General features: G+C 37.3%; 1 long non-coding RNA gene across 1 annotated transcript in view; it reads left to right on the top strand.

Annotated features, from left to right (window-relative positions):
- Window positions 1–26755, top strand: part of LOC106997295 (uncharacterized) — a 294922-nt gene that overhangs the window by 83953 nt on the left and 184214 nt on the right. Inside the window, exon 5 of the long non-coding RNA XR_013414949.1 lies at window positions 8331–8421. This is a non-coding gene — a long non-coding RNA (uncharacterized LOC106997295). The remainder of the gene's footprint in view (window positions 1–8330; window positions 8422–26755) is intronic.

Genomic DNA, 26755 nt, shown 5'->3' with positions numbered 1-26755 from the left:
ACAGAGGACTGGTCTATTTTTGAAGATTGACAGGGAAGAATGAGACTCTGGGCTGGGTGCGGTGACCCACGCCTGTAATCCCAGCACTTTGGGAGCCCCAGGTGGGCAGACCACCTGAGGCCAGGAGTTTGAGACCAGCCTGGCCAACATGGTGAAACCCCATCTCTACTAAAAATACAAAAATTAGCTGGGCGTGGTGATGTGCGCCTGTAGTCCCAGCTACTCAGGAGGCTGAGGCAGGAAAATCGCTTGAACCCTGGAGGCGGAGGTTGTAGTGAGCCGAGATCATGCCACTGCACTCCAGCCTGGGCAACACAGTGAAACTTGGTCTCAAAAAAGAGACTGATCAATGTTGCTTTGACTTCAATTTACTACTAAAACAGCTAGCAAGAAAGGGAAAGGGTACTGACTAGACCCGTGGGTCTCAACTGTCAACACCTGGAGCTGCAGCAGTAGCATCACCTGAAACTTGTTAGAGATGCAAGTTCTCAAGTCCCATATTAAATCTGAATCAGAAGCTCTGGTGGCAGGGCCCAGGAATCTAGGTTTAACAAGATCTTGAGCTGATTTTGATGGTGGCTCAAGTTGGAGAACTACTGCAGTACAGCTTAATGAAAGTGAGAACGCAGTTTCCCAGTGCTTTCCTTATGCCTCTTGGAGGTGAACTTGGAGTTCTTTGCTTTAGGTTTAAGGTACCCAGGGCTTTGTACTCCCTGCCTGTCACCCCACTGGGGCAGAGCAGAGGACCCACTGGGGTTCAGTGTATTACTTCCATGTAAGGCAACTCTTCTTGTCCCATAGTTATAAAGCTCTGTGTTCTGTTTCTTACTGCATTAGGTGTACTGTGGACATGCTAAACATTAACAAAAATTTGGCTTCTTGTCTATCTGAAAATTGGCCCCTCATTTCTATTTAACATGCATTTCTTTAATTATAAGTGAAGTTGCGCATCTTCTTATTTTTATGGGCCACTTTGCACGTTTTCCTCTTTATTTATTACTTTTCATATTTGTCATATTTTCTATTGGTTGGTTGTCTTTTTAGAAAGAATTAAATTGTAAGAGCTGTTTTAATTCTAAGGAAATTAGCCTTTCGTCATTTGTGTTGCAGATTTATTTTTACCTACTTTGTCATCTATCATTTAAATTTGGTTACAATAAATTTTTGCATCACAGAGAGTTAAGATTTTTACGTAGTCAAATTTATAAGTTTTTATGTCTGAATTTTGAATTTTATTTATGCTTAGATAGATCTTCCCAACCCTAGGATAAAAAAACGTATTTTTTCCTAAACTTTATGGCTTTATTTTTAGCATATACATCTTTGATGGGAATGGAATTTATTGTGACTTAACAACTGAAGTATACACATAAACTTTCATTTCCATTGGAATACCACTGATTGAGATTATAATTAACTTATAGTTCAATAAAAAAAGAGTTTTAACCCAGAGTTTTCCTAACCAAGAACAGAGTATCCTTTTACAGTTACTTATTTTTTTTTCCTTTGGGAGTGATTTAAAGGTTCTTTATATAGCTATTACATACATATTTTATAAACTTTTGGAATGTGATGTTCTTATTATAAGTAACCTTTCTACTAATTATTTGCATATAATAAAGCTCAATTTTTTGTGTATTGATTTCATAATCACCTTACTGAATTCTCATATTATTTTTATTAGAATAGTTTTTGGTGGATTCTGATGTTTTCCAAGTTGATGTGGTTTGGATCTGTGTCCCCACCCAAATCTCATGTTTAATTGTAATTTCCAACTGTTCATTCACTGCGTGTAATCCCCAGTGTTGGCGGTGGGCCTGGCGGGAGGTGATATTGGATCATGGGGCTGATTTCCTCCTTGGAGCTGCTTGATCATGAGTGAGTGCTCATGAGATCTGGTTGTTTAAAAGTGTGTAAAGCCTCCCCTCTCTCTTCCTCCTGCTTCAGCCATATGAACATACCTGCTTCAGCTTTGCCTTTTGCCATGAGTAAAAGCTCTCTGAGGTCTCTCCAGCTGTGCTTCCTTTAAAGCCTGAAGAACTGTAAGCTAATTCAACCTCTTTTCTTCGTAAATTACCCAGTCTCAGGCATTTCTTTATAGCAATGGGAGAAGAGACTAATACACAAGGTTGTAATAATTATCTATGAATAATATAAAGCAGCCTGTTTTTGAAATTAGACTTCTGTTATGGAATGAATATTATGGTGGAATATGACCTTTTGAAAATTTTTCTGTTCTTAAAAAATCATCTTTAATTAAGTAAATTCCATACAACAAAATTGACCAATTTTACATTTGTAATTCTGTTTTAACAAGCATGTAGTACAGCTGTATAATTATCACAATCATAATATAAAACATATCAATCCTTCCAGAAAGTTCTCTCCCACTCCTTTCCTGTCAATTGCTTCTCCCTATCTCTTGTTCCTGGCACCACTAAATAACTTTTGGTCATTGTAGTTTTACCCTATCTAGAATTTTATATAAATAGACTCATATGGTGTGCAGTCTTTTGTGTCTTGCTTTTTTCACACAATGTATCATGGTATGGCTATACAACAATTCGTTTATACTCACTAGTTGATGAACATTTGGGGTGTTTACAACTTTTTGGCTATAAATGAATAAAGAGGCTATTCATGTACATTCAAGTACATGTCTTGTCTGTGTGTATGTTATTATTTCTCTTGGGTAAATGCTTAGGAGTGAGCCTGTTGAGTTGTATTATAAGAGTATATTTAACTTGGGCCGGGTGTGGTGGCTCATGCCTGTAATCCCAGCACTTTGGGAGGTTGAGGTGGGTGGATCACGAGGTCAAGAGATCGAGACCATCCTGGCCAACATGGTAAAACCCCGTCTCTACTAAAAATACAAAAATTAGCTGGGCATGGTGGCGCATGCCTGTAGTCCCAGCTACTCAGGAGGCTGAGGCAGGAGAATTGCTTGAACCTGGGAGGCGGAGGTTGCAGTGAGCCTAGATTGCGCCACTGCACTCCAGCCTGATGACAGGGCAAGACTCCATCTTAAAAAAAAAAAAAAAAAAAAGAGTATAATTTTTAACTTAAGAAACTGACAAACACTTTGTGTGACTCTACCATTTTGTATTGCCACCAGCATTATGTGAGTGATCCAGGTGCTCCACATTTTCACCAGCCTTTTGTATTGCTATCTGCTGAATGTGTCCCCAAAGTCATGTGTTGGAAACTGAATGCCCAACGCAATAGTATTGGGAGGGATGGTCTTTGGGAGGTGATTGAGTCATGAGGGCTCTTCTTTCAAGAATGGATTAGGTCTGTTATAAACATGGCTTCCAGAAGTGGGTTCATTCTCTTTCATTCTTCTACCATGTGAGGACACAGTGTTCCTTCTCTCTGGAGGATACAGCATTCAAGGTACCACCTTGAAAGCAAAGACAAGACCCTTACTAGACAAGGAACCTGCCAGCACCTTAATCTTGAACTTCCCAGTCCCCAGAACTGTGACAAAATAAATTTCTGTTATTCATACATTACCATTTCAGGTATTTTTATTATAGCAACACAAAACCAAGATGGGTATTGTCTTTTAAAAAAAATTCTAGTGAGTGTTTTGTAGTATTTCAGTGCGTTTTTAATTTGCATTTCCTTAACGACCAATGTTGCTGAGCATCTTTGCATGTACTTACTTATCACGGATAGATATTATTTGATGAAGTGTTTACTTGAATTTTTTTGTCCAATTTTTATTGGTTTGTCTTACTGAGTTGTAAAAATTTTTTATATATTCTTGAAGCAGATCCTTTATCAGCTATATGTTTTGCAAATATTTTCTCCCAGTGTCTGTGGCTTGCCTTTTTATTTTTTGAATGATATCTTTTGAAAAGCAAACTTTTAAATATTTTGAAGTCCAATTTATTAATTTTTGCCTTTATAATTTATGCTTTTTAAAGAAATTAAGTGTAACCCAAGGTATCAAAGATTTCTCTTCTGTTTTATTCCAGAAATTTTTAGTTTTAACCCTTACAGTTAGGTCTGTGTTCCTTTCTGAGTTAAATTTTGGATATAGTGTGAAGATGAGGATTAAATTTGTCTCTCTTCTTTTGGCATATAAATATCCAATTTCCCAGCACTATTTGTTGACAATGGTAGCCTTTCCAGAGTGAAATACACTGGCACCTTTGGTGGGAATCAATAGGCCATATAGGTGTAGGTCTATTTCTAGACTCACTATTCTGTTCCATTGATTTTCATGTCAATACCAGACTGTCTTGATTACTTGAGCTTCATACTAAGTCTAAGTGTAAGTTTTATATTAAGCCTGAGTGTAAGACTTCCGACTTTATTTTTCTTTTTCAAAAGACTTTCAGCTTGACTTTTTCTTTTATTTTGGCTGTCCTAGTTGGTTTGCCTTTCTACGTATGTTTTAGAATTTTCTTGTAATTTCTGTGGAAAACACTGCTGGATTTTGGAATTCTGTTGAATCTATAGATCAATTTGGGGAGAATTGATATTTTAATAATTTTGAATCTTTTGATTTATGACCATAATATATCTTTTCATTATCCAGTTGTCTTTAATTTCTCTCAGTAATGTTTAGTAATTTTCTGTCTACATGTTTTACAAATATTTTGTTAAATTTATTCCTCTGTTTTTCATATTTTTACTATATTTTTATGACATTTGTTTAAAATTTCCAACTATTCACTACTTATATATGAAAATGTTACTGATATGTTGACCTTGAATCTTGTGACCTTGCAATTAGTTCTAGTAGATGTTTTGAAGATTTCTTAGAATTTTCTACATAGACAATAATGTCTGTGAATAAAGACAGTTTTATTTATTTATTTATTTATTTTTAATTTTTTTTGAGACTCTGCTGGATTTGAACAGTTTTATTTTCTTTCCAATGTTATACCTTTTCAGTTTTTTCATTATTTTTCTTGCCTTATATTATATTGATAAGAACATTCATACAATGTTGAATAGGAATGATGAGAGAGAGCATCCCTGCCTTGTTAGATCTTAGAATAAAAGCATTCAGTGTTTTGCCATTAAGTATGATACTGTCTTTAGTTTTCTCATAGATGCTTTTGTGTTTTTTGAGACAGAGTCTTGCTCTGTCACCAAGGCTGGAGTGTAGTGGCACAATCTCCGCTCACTGCAATCTCTGCCTCCCCAGTTCAAGCGATTCTCCTGCCTCAGCCTCTTGAGTAGCTGAGACTACAGGCGCCTGCCACTATGCCCGGCTAAGTTTTGTATTTTTAGCAGAGATGGGGTTTCGCCATGTTGGCTAGGCTGGTCTTGAACACCTGACCTCGTGATCTGCCCATCTTGGCCTCCCAAAGTGCTGGGATTACAGGCATGGGCCACCGTGCCTAGCCCCTATAGATGCCTTTTATTGGACTGAAGAGCTTTTATTTTATTTCTAGTTTGCTGCAAGTTTTTTATTTCAATTACAAATGTGTGTTGAATTTTATGAAAACTTTTTTCTGCATCTATTGAGATGATCATATGGTGAGTTCCATTTTAGACAATTGATATGATGACTCATTGTTTTTCTAAGGTTAAACTAACTTCACATTACTAGGATAAACCACACTGGATTATGATGTATTATCCTTTTAATATATTTCAACTGACTGAAGTATTGTTAACATTTTTATATCTATGGTTATAAGGGATATTAGTCTATAGTTTCCTTATAATACCATTACCTTTGGATGAGATAAAAGCGTTTCAGTCGTATTTTAGTTTTTCCACTGGTTACATTTAAGACTTTAAATAAATATACACTTTAAACTCTATTTCTATATATATCAAATTTAAATAATATATTCTGGAGTTTTAATTTTAGGTATGATGGAGTAAGCACACTCCTCCCATCTCTGAGTACACACTGAATACAGCTAACTCATTAAATACAGCTTCAAAACCTGGACATAATGCATATAACAACGATATAAGGACACTGAAAAGTAAATAGTAGCAAGAAGATTGGGAAGAAGACCAGACTTTAAAGTTTTATGAACTGCTAGTTAGTTTATTTATTTTTTAATTTTTATTTTATATTTTTACCGCTGTCCTTTGGCATGGATTCAAGGTAGCCTGAAACTCAAAACCTGGACATAGACGTGGCATGGATAAGGAACAAAGTACAGACAAAGCTCCAGAAGAAGCCCTATACTTTCGACTTAAGCAGTATGAAGTGGGGCTGGGGGTGGGAGGCATCACTTTATATCCAGAGACAGTGAGGGCAATCCATCATTTTTATTTTCTTTTTCTCTATGTTTCCTTGTACCATAGTCCCCAGGCAACCCTGTGGCAATGACAGCAGTGACCTACTGGGACCTGCAAGGGGCTAAAAGTCTGAGTCAGGGGGTCCCTTCCTCTTCATTTGGAGAAGCTTGATCTCAGTAGAGTGATATGAACACTCATTGCTTTTTTTCCCCTCTTTTTATCCTCCCACCAAGTGGCCTCATATGTAGGACAGTTGTTGGAAGAGCATGGTAGAGCAGGATAATTGAAGCCCCAGCTCTTTGGCCAGAGGACTGAAAGGGGAGCCCCAGGAAACTGAAGAGTATCAGCAAGATGTGGTGAGAAAGGAGCTCAGGGAAGTGACTCCCTGAAAGTAGCTTATGAACTCTCAGGCTCACTCCTTAGCTACCCACTTACAGATCTGATTCTAAACAACGTATCAGAGACTTTGAGGTCTGAACTAAGGAATAGATCATCACTTAATTTCCATATTGGCCACTGGGTGACATAAACATGAGACCAATTAGAATAGCACTACAAATGCTTTGAGGGGAAAAAAAACCAACCCAAACCATTATTGCCACTACAACCCGGAAAAAGTCAGTTGGAATTTGTGGCCTGAATCTGACTGAATCAGCTGCTATAACAAAACAAAAATTTCAGCATTCTCCATAGGATTTAAATGAGACCCAGAGTCTTATAACATATTATTCAAACGGCTGTGATAGGATCTAAAGTAACTTGGTACCTTAAGAATAAGAAGAATCTCAACTCATATGGGAAAAGATAGTCAATGGAAGCCAATGCTGAGATGACACAAATGTTAAAATTTTCTGACAAAGTCTTTAAAAGAAGAAAGAGTGAATACATTTGAAATGAGTTGAATGAAAGATAATTTTAGCAAATAAATAGAAGACTTAAAGAACATCCAAATAGAAATTTTAAACTGAAAAACATAACAATCAAAATAAAAACCTCACCAGATGGTTTCAATAGCAGAATGGAGATGGTAGTGGAAAGGGTGAATTCTAAGAAAAATAGAAATTGTACAACTGAGAGGAAAAAGATGAAAAAGAAAACAAATACAGACTTGGGGATCTATGGAACTCTACCACAATGTCTAATACTTGTGTCATCAGAGTCTCAGAAGGAGGAGAAATATTTTGTAGAAAAAAAATATTTGAAGAAAAATGTTTATAAGTCCTCAAATTTGGCAAAATTTTTGTGTAGCTCCTATGGATTCATGGAACTCAGGGAAACCCAGAGAAGATAATCCTAAAGAAATATGTTTAGGTACATCAAAAGCAAACTGTTAAAAATTAAAGACAAAGAAAAAAAAGCTTGCAAGCAGCTAGAGAAGCACAACTCATTACTTATAGCTGAACTATGATTCTAATGACTGTTCATCTCTCACAGAAACCATGAAGGTCAGAAGAAAGTGAAGCAATATTTTTAACGTGCTGAGAGAAAAAAATGTCAACCTAGAACTCTATATACAGTGAAAATATCTTTCAGAAATGAAGGTAAAATAGAGACCACAGATGAAGAAAAACTAGAAAATAATTTATTGCCAGTAGACTTGCTCTGAAAGAACTGCTAAAGTAGGTTTATCAGACAGAAGAAAAAATGATATCAGAAGAAAACTTGGAACATTAGGAATAAATAATATATTTTAACTCTGATATGAATGGTTAGGAAATTGGCACATACATCCTTCTTTCTGATATCATTTTTTTCTGCCAGCATCCATTTTTTCTTAGCTATACTCTTATTTATACATTTCAGTGTTTATAAATTTGCACAATTGTCGAGCCTTACTTCTATGTTTTAATCAATTCAGTGCAAACAATACTTTTATGTCATGAATTCTTCCTTTCTCAAGTTCTCTTGATTATAGCACTTGTTTGGTGGGAATTGGTTATAGAGAAGTTTTATATCCCTTAAGAAGGGCTGTCTATAATCTTTTGACTCACAATTTTTGGATACTAAATGTTGGTATGAAGAAATCTGAGGTCAGTCGAATTTTCCTCCTATGCAAGTGAATTGCTTTTTCTGACTGAATGCTCATATAGTTTTCATTTTTATTCTTAAAGGTAAACAGCATCACCAGAATATATCAAATTGATTGCTGGAATGAATTACCTTTTCCTGAAACACGATGAATCCTTTGATCCTCAGACCCAGGTATTCCTTTATTTCAGGAACATTTCCTTCTATTTAATTTTTAAATATCTTCTGATTGATTTGCTTGACTCTCAGGGTTAGTGAAGTTTATGCCAATTTTATTTGGTCTCTCTTACATATCTATCTTTTAAATTACTTTTGCATCTTTGTTTTTGCTATTTAAGTTTTCAGATTTTTTTTTCTTCTTTTTTTTGTTTTTAAGACAGTCTCCCTCTGTCGCCCAGGCTGGAGTGCAATAGCGCAGTCTCTGCTCACTGCAAGCTCTGCCTCCCAGATTCACGCCATTCTCCTGCCTCAGCCTCCCGAGTAGCTGGGACTACAGGTGCCCACCACCACGCCCGGCTAATTTTGTTTTTGTATTTTTAGTAGAGACGGATTTCACCATGTTAGCCAGGATGGTCTCGATCTTTTGACCTCGTGAGCCGCCCGCCTTGACCTCCCAAAGTGCTGGGATTATAGGCGTGAGCCATCGCGCCTGGCAGTTTTCAGATTTTTATCAGCCTTTCTTCTATGTTCCCGATTGTGTTATAAATTGTATTACATTGTTTTTGTGTTTCTATATTGCGTTTATTTCTATGGTATTTGTATTATTAACTTTTGTTTCTTTTGTGAAATCTGGTACCTTGTTTTCACTATCTTTATTTCCTCTTTACTTTCATATCCCTTCTCACAAAGTTCTCCTTTTCAGATAGGTTTTTCCCTCTTTAGTTTCTTGAGCATATACAGTATTATTTGTTTACCTTTTTTTCATTTCCTGTGGCAATTCTTCTAATACCTATTCTTTTTAAGTGTTTTTCTTCTATATTTATAACAATTCTACAAGTGGTAAATTATACATGCCATCGTACTATGGCCAGGTCTGCTGCTTGGAAAGTCTTTATGTAATATGGAAAGCAAATCTGGAGGTGGGAGAATTAGAAATCTGACATCAGTAGCAGGAAGATTGGATTTAGATGATGGGGAGACACAGGGTGGTTACTTCATTGTGTAAGGCAGAGAATGGGGCTGAGATGTGACATTCTGAGTTGTTAGGAGAAAAAGCCTGAGTGTAAAGAGAGGAACAAGGTTGATCTGAGTAGCAAGGCCCTCTACCCTACCTTACCGGAATAAGCTCATCCATGCACAAAAAGCTCTAGGGAACTGTGCACACTGCCATCGAGTATACCTTTGTTTTGAATGACCAAATTATTTATTTGATCTTGGTTAAGCACACAGTTTTTACCACTGTGAAAACTTGTTCTGCCTCTATCATTTCTGCTGGTCTCCACATATTCCCATTAAAAAAAAAAACAAGCAATAAAAAATATACATAATAAAAATGAAAGCTGATCTTAACTTCCTCCCAATTCACCTCCTTGCTGAGAAGTAACTACTGTTTAACAGTTTGCTGTGTCTACATCTTGACCTTTTCCTGTGTATGCTTATACATAACAATTTTCTGTCTTTACTAATATATCTTTTCAATCTTTCTACACCAGTAAATATTTTTCCACTACAAAAATCACATGTATAGTATTATATACTTTTATTGTATACTATATATTGTACTCATTGTATACTATATATTGTATAGTATTATATACCCATTATTCATTTATCTACTATTCTTGGTCATACATTTGCCCTAAAATACAGTAGTGAACAGTCTTCTATGTGGATATTATGAGAGTTTCTGTAGCATATAATCCTAGAAGTGGATTTTGTGGGTATAAGAATATGGACAAATAAAATTTTGATAAATACTGAGAAATAATACTTCAAAAAGCCTGTTCCAATTTACTGTCTCATTAATCAGTCTATTTTCCCACACCCTTATCAAAAGAATATTATTCTGATTTTTAAAATTTTTGCCCGTTAGATAAGAATTGTGACTCCTTACTTTAAAAATTTGCATACTACCAATTGCAGTGGAATTTCAGCATGTTTTTAAAATATTCACTGACCCATTTCTTTCATAAATTTCTGTCTGCTTTTAGTAACTTTTTACAGTTCTTTTTGATTTCTAGAGGTCCTTTATATTGATTGTTAATTGCTTCTCTATTGAAGATGTTGGAAATACTTTCTCTCAGTCTCTCATTTTTGAATTTTATTTATAATCTTTCCATTATTCAAACTATTTGAACCTTTATGTAGCCAAATGTTTTAACTTTATGGCTTTTATATCTTTGCTTATAAGAATGCTCTCTAAGGTTAAGATGAAGTTTGCCTATATATTTTTTCTAATATGTATGTAGTTTTTAATACTTTTAATGTTTTATTGAGCTTAGTTTTTAATCTGTCTGTAAATAATTAGCCTGTTATTTTGACACTGCTTATTGACTTGTTGGTTCTTTTTCCTCTAATTTGAAATATCACCTGCTTTATCTTTCCATATTGATTTATCTATTCTGGGATGAGTGCCACACTGTTCGTGATATTTAGAATGGTCAGGCAAATCCTTACTCATTATTCCTCTCTTCAAAATTGTGCTGGCTATTTCGTTTCAAGCCATCTTTTTAGAGTTTTGATTGGAAATGGTATCAAATTTATATGTAAATTGGAAGAGAACTGATGAAATGGGAAAGTTCCCTTATCCTCCTCGCAGGGCCTATGACAAGGGCATGACTCGTTTCTTCAGTGCTCCACCGTCCAAAGCGCTACAGGGAACATGCAGACAGTCAGGTCGGGGGCTCTGACCCCATGGCAGCGTCTAGGGTTGAGTGTTTACAACTCCAGAGCCCCAGTGGGCATGTGTTACAGTGTGATCTTTCAGTTTTGCCATCCATAGGTGCTTGTGTTAATCAGCTCAATTAGACCCTCTGCCTTATTGCATGGACAGAGGGCTTTCTGCATCCCTGGGTTCTTGCCATAGAGTATTGGAAAAATCCGATCACACGTGGGCTTGGAGGATGGGTGCAAGGCTTTATTGAGTGGAGGTAGCTCTCAGTGAGGCAGATGGGGAGAGCAAAAAGGGGATGGAGTGGGAAGTTTGTCTTCCCCTGGAATTGGGGCACCCAGTGGCCGGACTCTTCTCCACCTGAATTTCCCATGTTGTCTGCGTCATTCTTCCGTTGATGGCCTGCTGGCATCTGCACGTGTGTTCTTCTGCCAGTGTGTTCCTCTCAACATCCAGTCACTTGTGTGTGCGCCCGCTAGGGTCTCGGGGTTTTTATGGGCACAGGATGGAGGATGTGATGGGCCAGAGAGGTCTTGGAAAATGCAACATTTGGGCACAGAAACAGGAGTGCCTGTCCTTACGTAGGTCCCTGGGCACAGGCCTGAGAGTGAAGCCCTCACTAGGGACACTGCCCTTCTCTATCCAGCATTTCCCTATCTCCCTCCTGTATCACTGATACCTTTTACTATGGAGTCTTCACATCCAGAAACATAATTTGGTCTTCTATTAATTTAGTGCGTCTTTTATTTTCTTCTGTAAAATTTTATAGCGTTCTTTATAATTATAATATACTTTTCTTATTGAATTTAATTATGAACAGGATATACTTTGTTATTATCATGGGATCTTTTAAATACATTCTAATTGGTTATGACAGGTTAAAAAAGCTACTCTTAATTTTTCTGTGTTGATCTTGTATCCCAGCTAAATCCTGGGTTTGTTCTAAATGCTTGTTAGTAGTGCCTCTTGGGTGTTCTAGATGGCTACTCACAGTGTCTGATAAAAATAATAGTTTGTCTTTTTCTTTCTAATATTTACCCCATTTTTTTCTCCTAATATTTCAAGGTTTTCTTTTTTTTGCAGTTTCCTGTAATGATTATTTATTGAATTTGGAAGATCTCCACTGTGGTGTTAATTTCTTAAAAACTTAGTGCTTCTTGCTTGCTCTTATTTGTTGCTGAGGACTTAGATTAAACAGTGTGTTGCTTTTGAAGTGTATTTTCTCAGTCCAGATGAGGGTACCAGTTTGTCTGGCAGTTGATACAAACTTCGCAGGAGCTGAAAACAGAAGTATGACTAGTAAGGTGTGAAGGTGGCTTGATGTCTAGATTTGAGGCTCTCGGTGCTTGTTGGCTGACAGACACTCTCCTTTTCTTCTATTCAGTAGCCACTCTGGTAGTCTGAAACGTCAGAGTTTTTAAGAGAGGGTACTCACAGCCCTAATCTGGGGATAAATATAGAAGATGGAGGAAAGGGGAGTCGCCATTTTACTGGTGCCCCTGCTTAAATTACCTAAAACATTGTCTCATTCCTCTTCTTCCTGCCTCCACTGCCTTTGGATGTAGATTTATTCTGGAGTTCTGTTGGGAAAACACACTGTTTCGGAATGTTTTACTTGTCTACTGAGAGGTTTCTTCAGCTATTTTGGACTATGTTGTCAGTCTGTTTGCTATTGCTCTGTCACTTCTAGAAACTCCTCATTGTCCTGGACTACTGGCAAACCTTGTTTTCAATGCTGTTATGAATTTGCTAATTTATTTCCTTTGTATCTATTGTATTTCTGTACAGACTTTGTGTTAGATCCTTTTCGTTGATTCTTATCCTTAGTTAGGGATATGCCATCTGGACCTGTTAATTTGCTCAAGAACTGAGCGGAGAGGTGGTGGGTGGAGTGTGACACATTACTCACTATTTAATAAAATTTTTTTTTCTATAATAAAGCTCATTATATAGCATGTAAAAAATATAGAAAAGGCCGGGAGTGGTGGCTCACACCTGCAATCCAGCACTTTGGGAGGCTGAGGCCGGTGGATCATGAGGTCAGGAGATCGAGACCGTCCTGGCTAACATGGTGAAACCCTGTCTCTACTAAAAATACAAAAAATTAGCTGGGTGTGGTGGCGGGTGCCTGTAGTCTCAGCTACTTGGGAGGCTGAGGCGGGACAATGGCATGAACCTGGGAGGTGGAGCTTGCAGTGAGCCACTCGGGAGGTGGAGCTTGCAGTGAGCTGAGATCACACCACTGCACTCCAGCCTGGGTGACAGAGCGAGACTCCGTCTCAAAACAAAAACAAAAACAGAAACAAAACAAAACAAAAAAGCAAAACAGAAAAGTAAGAGGAAGAAAAGGATCATTCATAATTCAGTCATGACAATCACTGCTAATGTTTAGATATATTAGCAGTGATATCATATTTTATATATATATAATTTTTATTTATATGTTTTTATACAAAAATAAAAAATTATATGAAAATTTTATTTATATAAAAATATATAATATACTATACATATAATATATTAGATATATTAGAGGACTATCAGTCCTCTCCTGGTGTATATTTAACATTCTTGTGATTATATTCTCTACAGCATTTTGTATTTATATTTTCCACTTACCATTTTAACACAATTCCTGTATCATTAGGGACACTCATGATTAAATCTTTACTTAAATAATTTTATAAGATATTGTCAAATGGATCCTCCAAGGGTAATACTTACTTGTCTTGGGCCATTTGGGTTAATTTGGTATTTAACTCTTTTATTTTTAAGAAGGAAATTCTATTTTTATGCATTATTATTTAATTTTTTGAAATAAAACCTACAATGAAGTGTATAGAGCCTAAGTGTCTAATTTGATGTTTTGATAATTCTTACACTTAAGTAATCATGACCCCAATCAGATACAGCATATTTACCTGACTCACTTTTTAATTTAATTTAATTTCTGAGACAGGGCCTCACTCTGTTGCCCAGGCTAAAGTGTACTGGCACAATCATAGCTCACTGCAGTCTCAAACTCCTAGGCTCAAGGGATCCTCCTGCCCTCAGCCTCCTGAGTAGCTGGAACTACAGGCATACACAACAATGCCTGACTAATTTTTTTCATTTTTTATAGAGACAGGGTCTCACTATATTGCCCTTGCTGGCCTCAAGTGATCCTCCTGCCTCAGCCTCCCAAAGCTCTAGTATTACAGTCATGAGCCACCAGACCTGGCCAACTCATTTTGATAATGTCTAATGATGAACACTTATAAGAAGCTTTTTCATATTTATGTACTTGGACTGTGATTCTAAAAGTGAAATAACTTGGCTTTATTTTACAAAACTTTTAGTGGACTTTATTAAAATCCCTTCCAGAAGTTGGGATCAATTTACATTCCCACCAGTCAGTGGAGAGTGTCAGTGGACACTCCACTCAGTGGAGAGTGTCAATCTTTTTTTTCTGATTCCCCTGACATTTTTTGACTAGCTCTTAGCAGAGAAGATGCACAGTTTCTTTTTGAAAGCAAGTTATGACTCTTTCTGTTAATATCTACTTCCACTCAATCATGGTTTTGTGCGTGTGTGTGTGTGTATGTGTGTGTGTGTGTATGTGTATGTGTAAAGCATCACTGTTTATGCATTCAGTGGCATTGTAACATTTCCTCTACCAGCAATCTTCATTGGCATTGTTTATTTATGCCAGTGTCTTCCTACTGAAATCATGTCTTAGTAGCTCTTCTCTGTCTTCTTTCAAAGACTGTGATATTTCTAGTTACATAGGCTCTAAAACTCATGAGCCCCAATTAATGTCTCTCTTGCCCCAATTGATACCAACTCTTGTTCATTCTGTTTTCCTGGCTCACAGCTCTTCTTTCTCTTTCTCTCTTTCCATTTTCATTCTCATTGCCTTATTTTAGCCCTTTATGACCTCTTATTTAAAAAATTTCCGTAGCTTATACCTATACTTTCTCCCTACGCAAATCTGTCTGACCCAGAGAATTTGTGCTTAAATATAAAATACTTTAGTCTCCACTCAAAATCCTTTTCCTGGGGATGTCAGCAACATGGCAGAATAGGAGACTCCTGACTATTCCATCTCTTACAGACATACAAATAAACACCTACACATGAATTAGTTCTCTCCAAGAGGATGCTAGAATTCAGTTGAAAGTCTCCCACACACTGGAAGACTGAGAAAATACCCACATACAAACAGGTAGGAAAAGCAGAGACACGCTTGCACTAATCCTACCATAAGTACAACGCCTTAAAATTAGGAAGGAAACTCCAACTCCCAGCTTCTTCCAGAGGGTTGAGAGACTTGTACCACATGTATAGCGCCCAACTTTTACAGTTCCTGTGGGAGGGCTTTGATCTTAAGTCACCATGCTTGAAGAACAGTAGGGACAGTGCATTGGAGGATTTTTCTCAAGCACAATGAACAAAGGGACCTTTGAACCATGTGAGGACTCCCAGCTGCTCTAGCCCCCAGGGATCTGCCCAACTTCTAACTTCCCACTAAAGAGGGTTCGGCCTCACACTTTTCAGGGAACTCCCTGTGGCTCTGGCTTCTAACAAGCTGGTATCTGGGAGCCTAATAAGGAACATATAAGGATTAAACTTCTTTGAGTCTAAATCAGAAAGAAGGCACCAGGAGTGCCTTCTTCCCTTGCTGTCTCCTGATATAAATTTCTGCAGTCTCTCATCAGAAAGAGAAGGGTGGACCTCTCCATGTCTGAAAGGAAAAGGGGGCACTCTCTATGCCTCTATCCTGGCTTGCTTTCACGATAAGATCATACAAGGCTCCCCCTACAAGGAGGGTGTGAAACTTCTGCTTGCTTGAACAGGAAAGTGGGCATCACTTGCACTTTCTCCCTTGGCTTGTTCCAGTGATAATTTCAGCCTTACAATATCTTCATGGAAAGAAGTTGGACGCCTCCACCAGCAAGAATGAAAGGGATGGCACTCCTCATGCTCTTTTTCTCAGTTTGCTCTAGAGATAAACTCCTGAAATATTTCATTGGAAGGAGACAGAGGGTCCTCTCCATGACTGAAAAGGAAAGTGAGAAGTCCCTGACCCTTGTTCCCTGGCTTATTTCAGCAATAACTCCATACCAGAAGCCTGTCCCTGCTAGAAGAGTGAGAGACTTTTGCTTGCATGAACAGGAAAGTGGGTACTCTCTGAAATATCTTCTCCGGCTTGCTCCATCAGTAAATGCAGATCTGCAGATCCTGGAAGTAGTTTCTGCAAGCATCAAGCACTCCACCTTTTATAGTTTCCAGCCAGGTACTGGCTTCTAAATTACCTAGATCTTGGAGTTAATGGAGCTCTACATTCCTGAGTTTGCTAAGTTACAGAGAACATAAAGGTGACTTTTAAACTTGCAAAATTTCAGCAACTATTTCCACAGGTCCAAAGTGAGAACTCTGATCAAGAATACAAGTATCTCTCTCAGTCACTCACCTTGGTGTACAGCAGAACAAGTGTGAGATAAACTCTGGCTGTCAACTTTTCTACAAAGAAAGAAGGAACTGGAACATATTTAACACCCTAGCCTCTTCAGCTGCATTCTAAGGAACTGACTTCTATCCCACTTCTCTCAAGGCAATAGCATGACTTGACACTCTCTAACTTCTTGGGGGACACTAAGAACAAAGACATCAGGTTAGATGAGTACAAGGAGTTTAGAGGCACCAGGAATCTCTGGCTGGGCTGATTGGGGAGAAACATCTTTTACATGGGACCAGTCTAACAAAATTGGGAGAGATGATTCTTTTATCTAATGCACGGAAACAAACATGAGAGTCAAGGAAAAATGAAGAATCATGGAAATGTGTTCTAAATATAAGATACATCTCTAGAAGCCAACCCCAATGAAGTGGAGATATGTGATTTATGTGACAGGGAATTCGAAAGGACAGTCATAAAGATGCTTACTGAGATGAGGAGAGCAATGCATGAGCAAACTGAGAACTTTAACAAAGAGATAGAAAATATAAAAATAGCAGCTAACAAAAATAATTGAGCTGAAGAATACAATAATGGAACTCAAAAAATTTAATAGAAGATTTCAACAGCAATCTATATAAAGCAGAAGAAAGAACTAGCAAACTTGATGACAAGTCATTAGAAATCATCCAATCTAACAAGTCAAAAGAAAAAAGAATGGAAAAGAGTAAAGACAGTGTAAGGGACTTGTGGGACACCATTAAATGGAATAATATATACATTATCAGTGTACCAGAAGGAGAAAAAAAAACAGAAAAGGACAGAAAAACATTCAAGGAAATAATGGCAGAAAATTTCCTAAGTCTGGAAAAGAAAATAGAAATCCATATCCATGAAGCTCAATGGACCATTACAGGATAAATTCAAAGAGACACACACCAAGACACATTATAATCAAATTGTCAAAAGTTAAAGACAAAGAGAGAATACTGAAAGCAGTAAGGGAAGAGTGACTTGTTACTTACATGGGACCTTTAGAAGACTGTCAGTGGATTTCCCACAGAAATCCTGAAGGCTAGAAGGGAAAAGAATGATATATTCAAAACTGAAATAAAAAAAGAACCCTGTCAACCAAGAATACTATACCCAACAATCCTGTCCCTTAAAAGGGAAGAAGAGATAAAAACTTTCTCAGACAAACAAAAGCTGAGGGAATTTATCACCATTAGACCTACCTTACAAGAATGCTAAAAGTAGTCATTCAAGCTTAAGGAAAAATTGTTAAGTAGCAACATCAAAATATATTAAAACATAAAACTTTCTGGTAAGAGTAAGTATATAGTTAAACTCAGAACACTCTTAGACTGTAACAGTGGTGTGAAAATAAATTTTGTTTCTAGCATGAAAATTAAAAGACAAAACTATAAAAACAACTGTAGTTACACTAACTTGTTAAGGGACACAAACTAAAAATTACAAAACATGTCAAAAAAACAAATGGAGAGGAATAAAAGTATAGAGTTTGTACAAGTGGTCAAAGTTAAATCATTACCAGTTTAACAAATGATGTTCTTAGCATGTTTTATATAAGCCTCATAGTGGCCAAAAAAAAAAAAATTCCTTAATAGATACACAAAAGATAAAAAGAAAGAATTCAAAGCACACTGCTATAGGAAATCAAGCCACAAAAGACAACCATAAGAGAGGAAGAGAGGAACAAAGAATCTACAAATTGACCAGAAAACAATTAACAAAATGGTAATAGTGAGTTTTTAACTATCAATAATTACTTTAAATGTAAATGAACTAAGTCATCTAATGAAAAGAAATCAAGTGGCTAAATAGATTAACAAAAAAGTACTCAATGATATGCTCCCAACAAGAGACTCACTTCACCTCTAAGGACATCCATAGACCAAAAATGAAGGGATGGAAAAAGTTATTCCATGCAAATAGAAATCAAAAGAGAGCAGGGATAGCTATACTTATATCATACAAAATAGACCTTAAGTCAAAAACTATAAAAAGAGATGAAAAAGGTCATTATATGATGATAAAGTGGTCAATTCATCAAGAAGATATAACAATTGTAGATATGCATCCATCCAATGTTGGAACACCTAAATAGGTAAAGCAGATATTAATAGATCCAAGGAGTGAGATAGACTGTAATATAATAATAGGATAATTAAATACTACACTTTTAACATTGGACAGATCATCTAGACAGAAAATACTGGACTTGAAGTATGCTTTATTTATTGATTTATTTTGAGACAGGGTCTCTTTTGCCCAGGCTGGAATGTAGTGGCACGACCATGGCTCACTGCAACCTCTGCCTCCCCTGGCTCAAGTGATCCCCCCACCTCAGCTTCTTGAGTAGCTGGGACTACAGCCATGCACCACCATTCCCAGCTAATTTTTGTATTTTTTTTGTGGAGATAGGGTTTCGCCGTGTTTCCCAGTCTGGCCACAAACTCCTGGGTTTCAGCAGTTCACCTGGCTTGGCCTTCCAAAGTGCTGGGATTACAAATGTGAGGCACTGCACCTGCCCTGAACTACACTTCAGATCAGATAAACCTAACAGACATTTATAAAACTTTCCATTCAACAGCAACAGAATATAAATTCTTCTCAAGTGCATCTGGAACATTCTCCAGGAGGTATCATATGTTAGGCTGAAAACAAGTCTTAACACATTTAAAAAGATTGAAATAATATTGAGTATCTTTTCTGACCACAATGGCATAAAACTAGAAATCTGTAACAAGAGGAATCTTGAAAAATTCCCAAATATATGAGAATTAAACAGCCTGTTTCTTAATAACCAATGGGTCAAAGGGGAAATTAAAAGAGAAATTAAAAATATCTTAAGGCAAATGAAAATGGAAACACAACATAGCAAAAGTTATGGAATGCAGCAAAAGCAGTCCTAAGAGGGAATTTTATGACAATAAATGCCTACATCAAAAAAGGAAAAATATTTCAAATAAACGTGGGTGAAAATGGGATATCCACATGCTGAAGAATGAAATTGGATCATTTTCTCACACCATATACAAAATAAACTCAAAATGAATAAAAGATTTAAATGTTAAGACCCGAAACTGTAAAGTTGCTTGGAGAAAATGGGAAAAGCTCCATGTCATTGATCTGGGCAATGATTTCTTGGATAGAACTCCAAAAACCACAGGCAACAAAAGGAAAAATAGACAATTGGGATTGCATTAAATTAAAAAGCACAGCAAAGGAAACAATTAACAGAATAAAGACACACCCATGAATTGGGAGAAAATATTTGCAAAAACTTAGACATCTGATGAGAGCCTAATATCCAAAATATATGAGGAACTCAAACCACTCAATAGTAGAAAAACAACCTGATTAAAAACCGAGTAAAAGATCTGAATAGACCTTCCTCAAAAGAAGAGATATAAATGGATAACAGATATATGAAAAAAATGTTCATAATATCTAATCACCAGGGAAATGCAAATGAAAACCACAATGAGATATGACCTCACAGCTGTTAGAATGGCTATTACTTAAAAAGAGGAATGATGAAGTTTTGACGAGGAGGTGGAGAAAGGGAACTGTTTAGTGGTATGTAAATAAGTATAGCTATTTTGGAAAAGAGTATGGGAGTTCCTCAAAAAATGAAAAATCGTATTGCCATATGATCCAGCAATCCCACTTCTAAGTGTATATCCACAGATCTGAAATTGATGTCAAAGAAATATTTGCACTCTCCTGTTCATTGCAGCATAATTCACTATAGCCAAGATGTGCAAAATTCACAAAAGCCAAGATATAGAACAAAGGAATGGTTAAAAAATGTGGCAAATATACACAATAGAATGCTATTTAGCTTTAAATAAGAAGGAAATTCTGCCATTTGCAGCAATATGGATAGAGTTGGAGGACAGTAGATGAAATTATCTAGGCACAGAAAGACAAATGCTATCTGATTTCTCTTATATGTGGAATCTAAAAAAGTTGACCTTACAAAACTAGAGAGTAGAAAGGTGGTTACCAGAACCTGGAGGAACGAGGAAAGGGAAGATGTCGCTCAAAGTGTCTGAAGTTTCAGTTAGACCAGAGAAATAAGTTTTAGTGTTCTATTGCACTTTATGGTGACCACACTAAAAAAAAATGTACGTATATTCCAAGTTTAAAATTATAGATCTTTAACATTCTCACCACAAAAAAATTAGTTAGTGAGGTAATGAATATTTTACTTAGCTTGGTTGAAACTTTAATTAATGTATACATCAAAACAAAATAGCATATTCTATAAATACAGAGGATTATTATTTGTCAATTTTTAAAAATTTAATCTTGGCACTTAGGGCCCTCCATGGTCTTCCATTTTTATTCCTCTCGATCTCTTTGATCAAATTTATATTTTAGCCAGAAAGAACCTACTTGTTATCCTCATATTTGACACAATTCTCTATTGTTCTCTGCTTTAGTCAAGCTTTTGCCTTTTCTGAAGTACTTTTTTCTCCTCCATGATTTTTCAAATTTTGCCTTTCCTTCAAAATTTGGTATAAATGCCATTTCTTTGACAAAATTTTTTCTGTTAAACCCAGAAAAATAATCTCTCTTCCCTCTGAATCATTATAGTACTTTATTAATTTTTGTTTTGAGGGTTATTTTCTTGAGTTATCAAGAAAATATTATTTCTTTCAGTATTATCTTGAATTACAATTAATTCACTGTCTTAACCTCCTTATTGAGTGGAAATTTCTATAAGGGCAAATTCCAGGTTTAACATTATTTATTCATTTTTTTCAGTATCTTGCACGTAGGAGAAAATTGGCAAATAAATGTTTATTGTCTGAGTCGTATTGGGGAGAGGAATGGAATTTGGAGCAAAGGACATAACTTATTTGAATATATTGGAAAACATACCAATCTAGAATTTGTTCTTTAAAAAAATAAGTTAACAAGTGAGATATATAGCAAGATTTAGAGGTTCAAGGACTGACACATTTCTGTGGGATATTCTGGTTCGACTTCCAAATGACCTCTGGGTCAAGACAGTGGAGGTGTTTTAGAGCTTAAAATAGAAGCTTACAGCTCAGTGAAAAAAATATATCCTCCATTATTGCTGCAAATATATAGAAAATGGAATTAGCACATGCCTGTAGTATTTCAACCATGCTTAAAGACAGACTTTCTGTTGCCTTAACCTCTTTGGACCACAGATGGCCATATTAAGAAAATATTTATTAAAAACCACAGAGTTCTATTCTTCATCTGTTTAAATGGTAGATTTTAAGGATATGGTCCCTTCTCTACGGTGCTTTGTGTGCACTTCACATCTTAGCCAGGCATACTGGAAAACTTGTAATATAGTTTTTGTTTATTTTTAACCTTCCTCTCTACTGCCTTCTACTACCACCATTTAAATATACAAAACTGTCACTGTGTGAGATATGGCCATTATGTTGCTAGCTCTTCTATGTTGTTTATTAAATATGTCAACTCCCCATAGTGAATTGGCATTGTTTTGCTCTCCCACTTACTACCAAAGAAATAAAACAAATGCCCCCAAGCAAATAATGTAACACATTAACCCTCATTGCATTACAGAGATGGAAAAATTTATCAATAATAAGAGCTGAGCATAAGGGGAAGATGCTTTGTCTTACTCCAAAGCTGGGGACTCATCCTAGGGGGCACCAGGTCTCTGCAGTAGCTCCCATCTCCTTCTCCATCCCCTCACTCTCCACCTGCACCATTCATCTGAATAAATTAGCCTCACTGAGAAGAAGATGACAGCAAAGACCGCACCTGCAATGTAGTGTGACTGCCAGCTTAGTAAGGGGTTGCCAGGGAAGAGGTTTTTAAAAAAACAGGGGAGGAGAATTGTCAGGGTTTGGCTCCTTGTGAAATTTGCCTGTCAGAACAGATGATGCGTTTGGGCATAACACACTCCAGTTTCTTCTTCTGGCAGTTTCTCTTCCCAGTTTCAAGGCTTTCACAGTTTTGCTGCAACTTATCCCTTTAAGGGGCTTTTCTTCTCACATTTCTCCATTGACTGTTCGTCCACAGAGGTGAGAGATTATGTTGAAATTGTCTGCTTAGGACTGATTTGCTCTACAATCAGGCCAATCAGGACAACAGGCCCCTCCAGCATCTGCCCTCACTGCCCTTGTTTTCAGGACACCATCCCATTCATCCTTCAGTTTGTCTGGAATTGGAGGGGATGTGAAGGTCTGATGTTCAACAAGCCCTGATCAGACTAGTTCAGAGGGGAGTGGGCTTTTTCTGGAAAGGATGTGAATTTTGGAGGTGCAGGGAGAGCAAGGAAACGTAATACAGACGTGATCATGGTGTACTGTTTGTGGGAGCTGCCTTGTCTCTTAAAATCTTGGGAACTTTTCAGTTTGGAATAATGGGTGAGTAGTTAAGGCTAGAATATGAAGTATTCATCCAGAAGTGTTCATTGGCAAATGTTATACTAACTTGTGTCATACAGGTATAGTGTTTCTGCCCATTGAACCTCACCATAATGTTAAGGAACTAAATCTTATTATCCTCATTTTTTAATAATGCAGTTGAAGCACAGAGAAGTCACACAGGTGGTAAGAGTTGGCATTGGGGCCAGGCACAGTGTCTCACGCCTGTAATACCAGCACTTTGGGGGGCAGAGGCAGGTGGATCACAAGGTCAAGACATCAAGACTATCCTGGCCAACATGTTGAAACCCCGTCTGTACTAAAAATACAAAAATTAGCTGGGCGTGGTGGCGTGTGCCTGTAGTCCCAGCTACTCGGGAGGCTGAGGCAGGAGAATCACTTGAACCCAGGAGGCAGAGGTTGCAGTGAGCCAAGATTGTGCCACTGCACTCTAGCCTGGAGACAGAGCGAGACTCGATCTCAAAAAAAAAAAAAAAAAAAAAAAAAAGAATTGGCATTGTAATGAAATCTGGAGCTCTCAGCTCAGCCTGGTCTATAGATTTTTCTAGTATCTAATCTCCCAAGAGGGTAAAATTCCATTTCTAAAGTATCTGGCCTTGCTTTCTTTAAATAATGGATAATAAGGATGTGGGCGGAGCGGGGGAGTGGACCTCTGCGAAGGAAGAATTTAAATATCCAAAGGGAGAGAATGCCTCTTTAGATTTGGAGTCTCTGTGATAAGTAGAGCTGCTCCTTTAATTTTCTTTCAAAGTTAAAATGATAGTAGTGAGTGGAATAAAGGCACCAATCTAAGACCTGTTTTCCAATTCTTTGCTTTCAGCTCTAAAACAAAGAGAATTTATCATTTGCCTTCATATACTGTGCTGTGTAGGTACCCAGAGACAGCAAAATTCCAATTAAAAAAGTATTGATTGCTCATAAATTAATGACATCCATTCAAAATCGATGGTCACTTAATGTCTTTCAGTGATTTTTATTGTGAGTCAGCTCAGCCCTTGTACTTTGCTTATTAAATGTTCCACTATAATTGTATGCCTATTTAACATGGGTGATTCTTTTCCTATTAACATATGGTTTTCGATTTTCATCCAGTTAGCACTATTAGTCATTGCACATGAAAGTTAGTGGAATCTAACAAACTCTAACAACTTCCCTCACCTACTCTCAGAGATAATTTATGTATCCCTCATTCCCCTGAGCCCAAAGTAGGTAAATGTTTTCAATTAAACTGAAGAGAAGAATAGAAGTTCTCCAGAATAGTAAAAAAACCAAAAACCAAAAAACAAAAAACCCACAAAAAACCCCAAACAAATAAACAAACAACCTCTCCCCCCCCAAAAAAGAAAACCCAAAAGCAAAAACAAAACAAAACAAAACAAAACCCGCCAGGAAACTAAAGCATAAAAATGTCATGGGAAGTTATAACTGGATCCATAGGGGATATCATTTCATTGCCTATGAGCAAAATCATCATCTAATGGTTCTCAGAGACATGGGGTACTTGACGTCTGTGAGGGGCCTGTGGAATCCCCCAGAGCATTGTGCTAATTAAATAGGAAAGGGAAGCATATTGGGAAGCCACCAGATGTCAGGCTGAAGTCTGGCAGTAAAGGGAGCTGGCTAAGCTCAAGGAACATACATTTCAGGAGACAGATGTGATCACTGTATGAGGCTTGGGTGAAATTTATCTTCCAGTTCTGTGACTGGACTGGGACTGTGAGGTAACCTGTGGCCAATCAGGAGATCCTTGTGACTAATGTTAATCCTTCAGACTCCTGAGATTTCATCCCACTTCTTTGCATTGGTGTCACAGCTAGAGTCCATGAAGGATAAGCAACCAAGCAGCTTCTGCCTACTTCTGCCTACAGTTCTATTCTGAAGAGAGCTGTTCATTTATTTAGCCAGTATCTACTTTTGGCATTAGTTGCTTTTCAGTGAGGTTGAGGGGCTGGGAAAGAGGGCAGAATTCCAGAAGAGGAATGCATCAAATGGGAACGTTCCTCAGGGACCAGGCTCCTCAGGTTCTGATCCTGGGTCTCTCACACATTGGTTGCAGGTCATTTAATTTCTCTGTTTGTTTGCTTATCTATAAAGAAAGTTGTACCAAATAACACATCCCTTCCAGAGCTAAAATTTGTTCTACTACAGGGTCTAGAATAGCATCCTCCAACTGTTTTGCTCATGTACTTGCTAAAAGAATTTTTTAAAAGGGTATGTACCCCCACATTTTAAAGATGACATGCCATAAATTTAATTAGTTACAAAAGTTGTAGTTTCCAGCATATTGTCTATTGCATAAGGGTTTTAAATACATGTTTTTCAAAACAGTGGATTTAGCTCATTCAGCTTATGGTACATGTCACCACATCACCTACTTAACAAAGTCAGTTCTTATTGTCAGATCATTCAGCCAAATAAGACTTGTTTTCTGTCAGAAAAATCTGACTTTATTTTGTAATTTAAAAAATACATTAACATGCACCCTGCTGACAGTCATCTCATTTTGGAACTCTAATTCTAGGATGAATAACTAATTAGATACTTCGAAAACTAGTAAGCCAGCTAGCTAAAGCAGGGATCCTTGCCATGAGTTGGCCAGCCCTTAATTTCTTAACTTGTCCTTAAAGTACTGGTCCTTAAGAGCAATGTAGTCTCCAATTGTCCCTTTGTTTAGTGGCTCCGAGGTCTGTAAACAATGGGAGGAGCCACCGTGTCAGTTTCAGATTGAATGAGAGATACACTTTTCTTTTGGAAAGTGAGAGAAGGGTCATTATGAGATGGGAGGTGGGAAAAGGAGAACTAGTAGCCTGTAGACACATTATTAGGCAAACTAATTTTAGAAACGATGCCTATGGAAGTTGAGAATCAGGAAATGAATCTGCTTAAAATCACTCTGATGTGTATCCCCTCGGGAGTTTTCATGTATCCCGCCAAGGAGTACACAGCCCAGAAGCACAAATTGGTAGGGGGCAGGATACTCTCCACTGTCATTTCATGCCAAGCATTTCAATAAGGCCAGAATGGCAAGCACTGTCCTTTGTTAGGGCTGGCAGCTCCCACACATGATGCATACTCCCCTTTGAAATGAATTGGCCATCAAGCAACTTTCTGTGATTGAATTCCCAGGTCTGTCATTAGGGTGTTGCCACTTTACCAGCTAACATTTACCGAGAATCTAACTTGTAGGTGCTTCTGGGAACATAAAATATAATTTATGCAATTATGAAGATTCGTATTTTCCAGAAGTCAGGATGCCTAGAGGCAAATAAGGTACTGATTAAAAGCAATGACTCTGGAATCATTTGTCCTAGGTTGGAATTCGGTCTCTGCAATTTTGCTTGTGTTAATGGGGATAGCCTCTGTTTTCTCATCTGTTAAAATAGAAGAAATGATACCTCTTTTATACTGTTTAATGTTTTCTCCATTTCTCCTCGCTCCTGCATCCATGTTTCATCTTCTCTGCAATGATTCATCCTTGTAGACCACATCACTAGGGTTCCCTTGCCAGTTAATTGGCTTCCAATATTTGCAAAAAAGAGGTACCAGGGGAGATTGGAGGGTGAGGAGAGAGGTGAGATATCTTTTCTAGGCCCTCTTTGGGCCATGCCTAACACCATGGCTGGATCCCTTCAAAACCACAGACAACTTTTGTTGATGGTCTTGCCTTCGTGTTTCAAATCTAACTCTACCCCACAGGCTTCTCATCATTTCTGGTCTCTGACCCCAAACCATGAGAATATATTTACTGTGATGTTTCAAAGTTTTTCTTCAAAGGGACCTCCCTCTTCTTTACTCAGTGAGTTCTGGATGTGA

The sequence above is a fragment of the Macaca mulatta genome, chromosome 3 (assembly GCF_049350105.2).
Source record: "Macaca mulatta isolate MMU2019108-1 chromosome 3, T2T-MMU8v2.0, whole genome shotgun sequence".
Classification (NCBI taxonomy): Eukaryota; Metazoa; Chordata; class Mammalia; order Primates; family Cercopithecidae; genus Macaca; species Macaca mulatta.
Note: the sequence above shows the minus strand (reverse complement) of the source record. Positions and strands in the feature narration are given on the sequence as shown.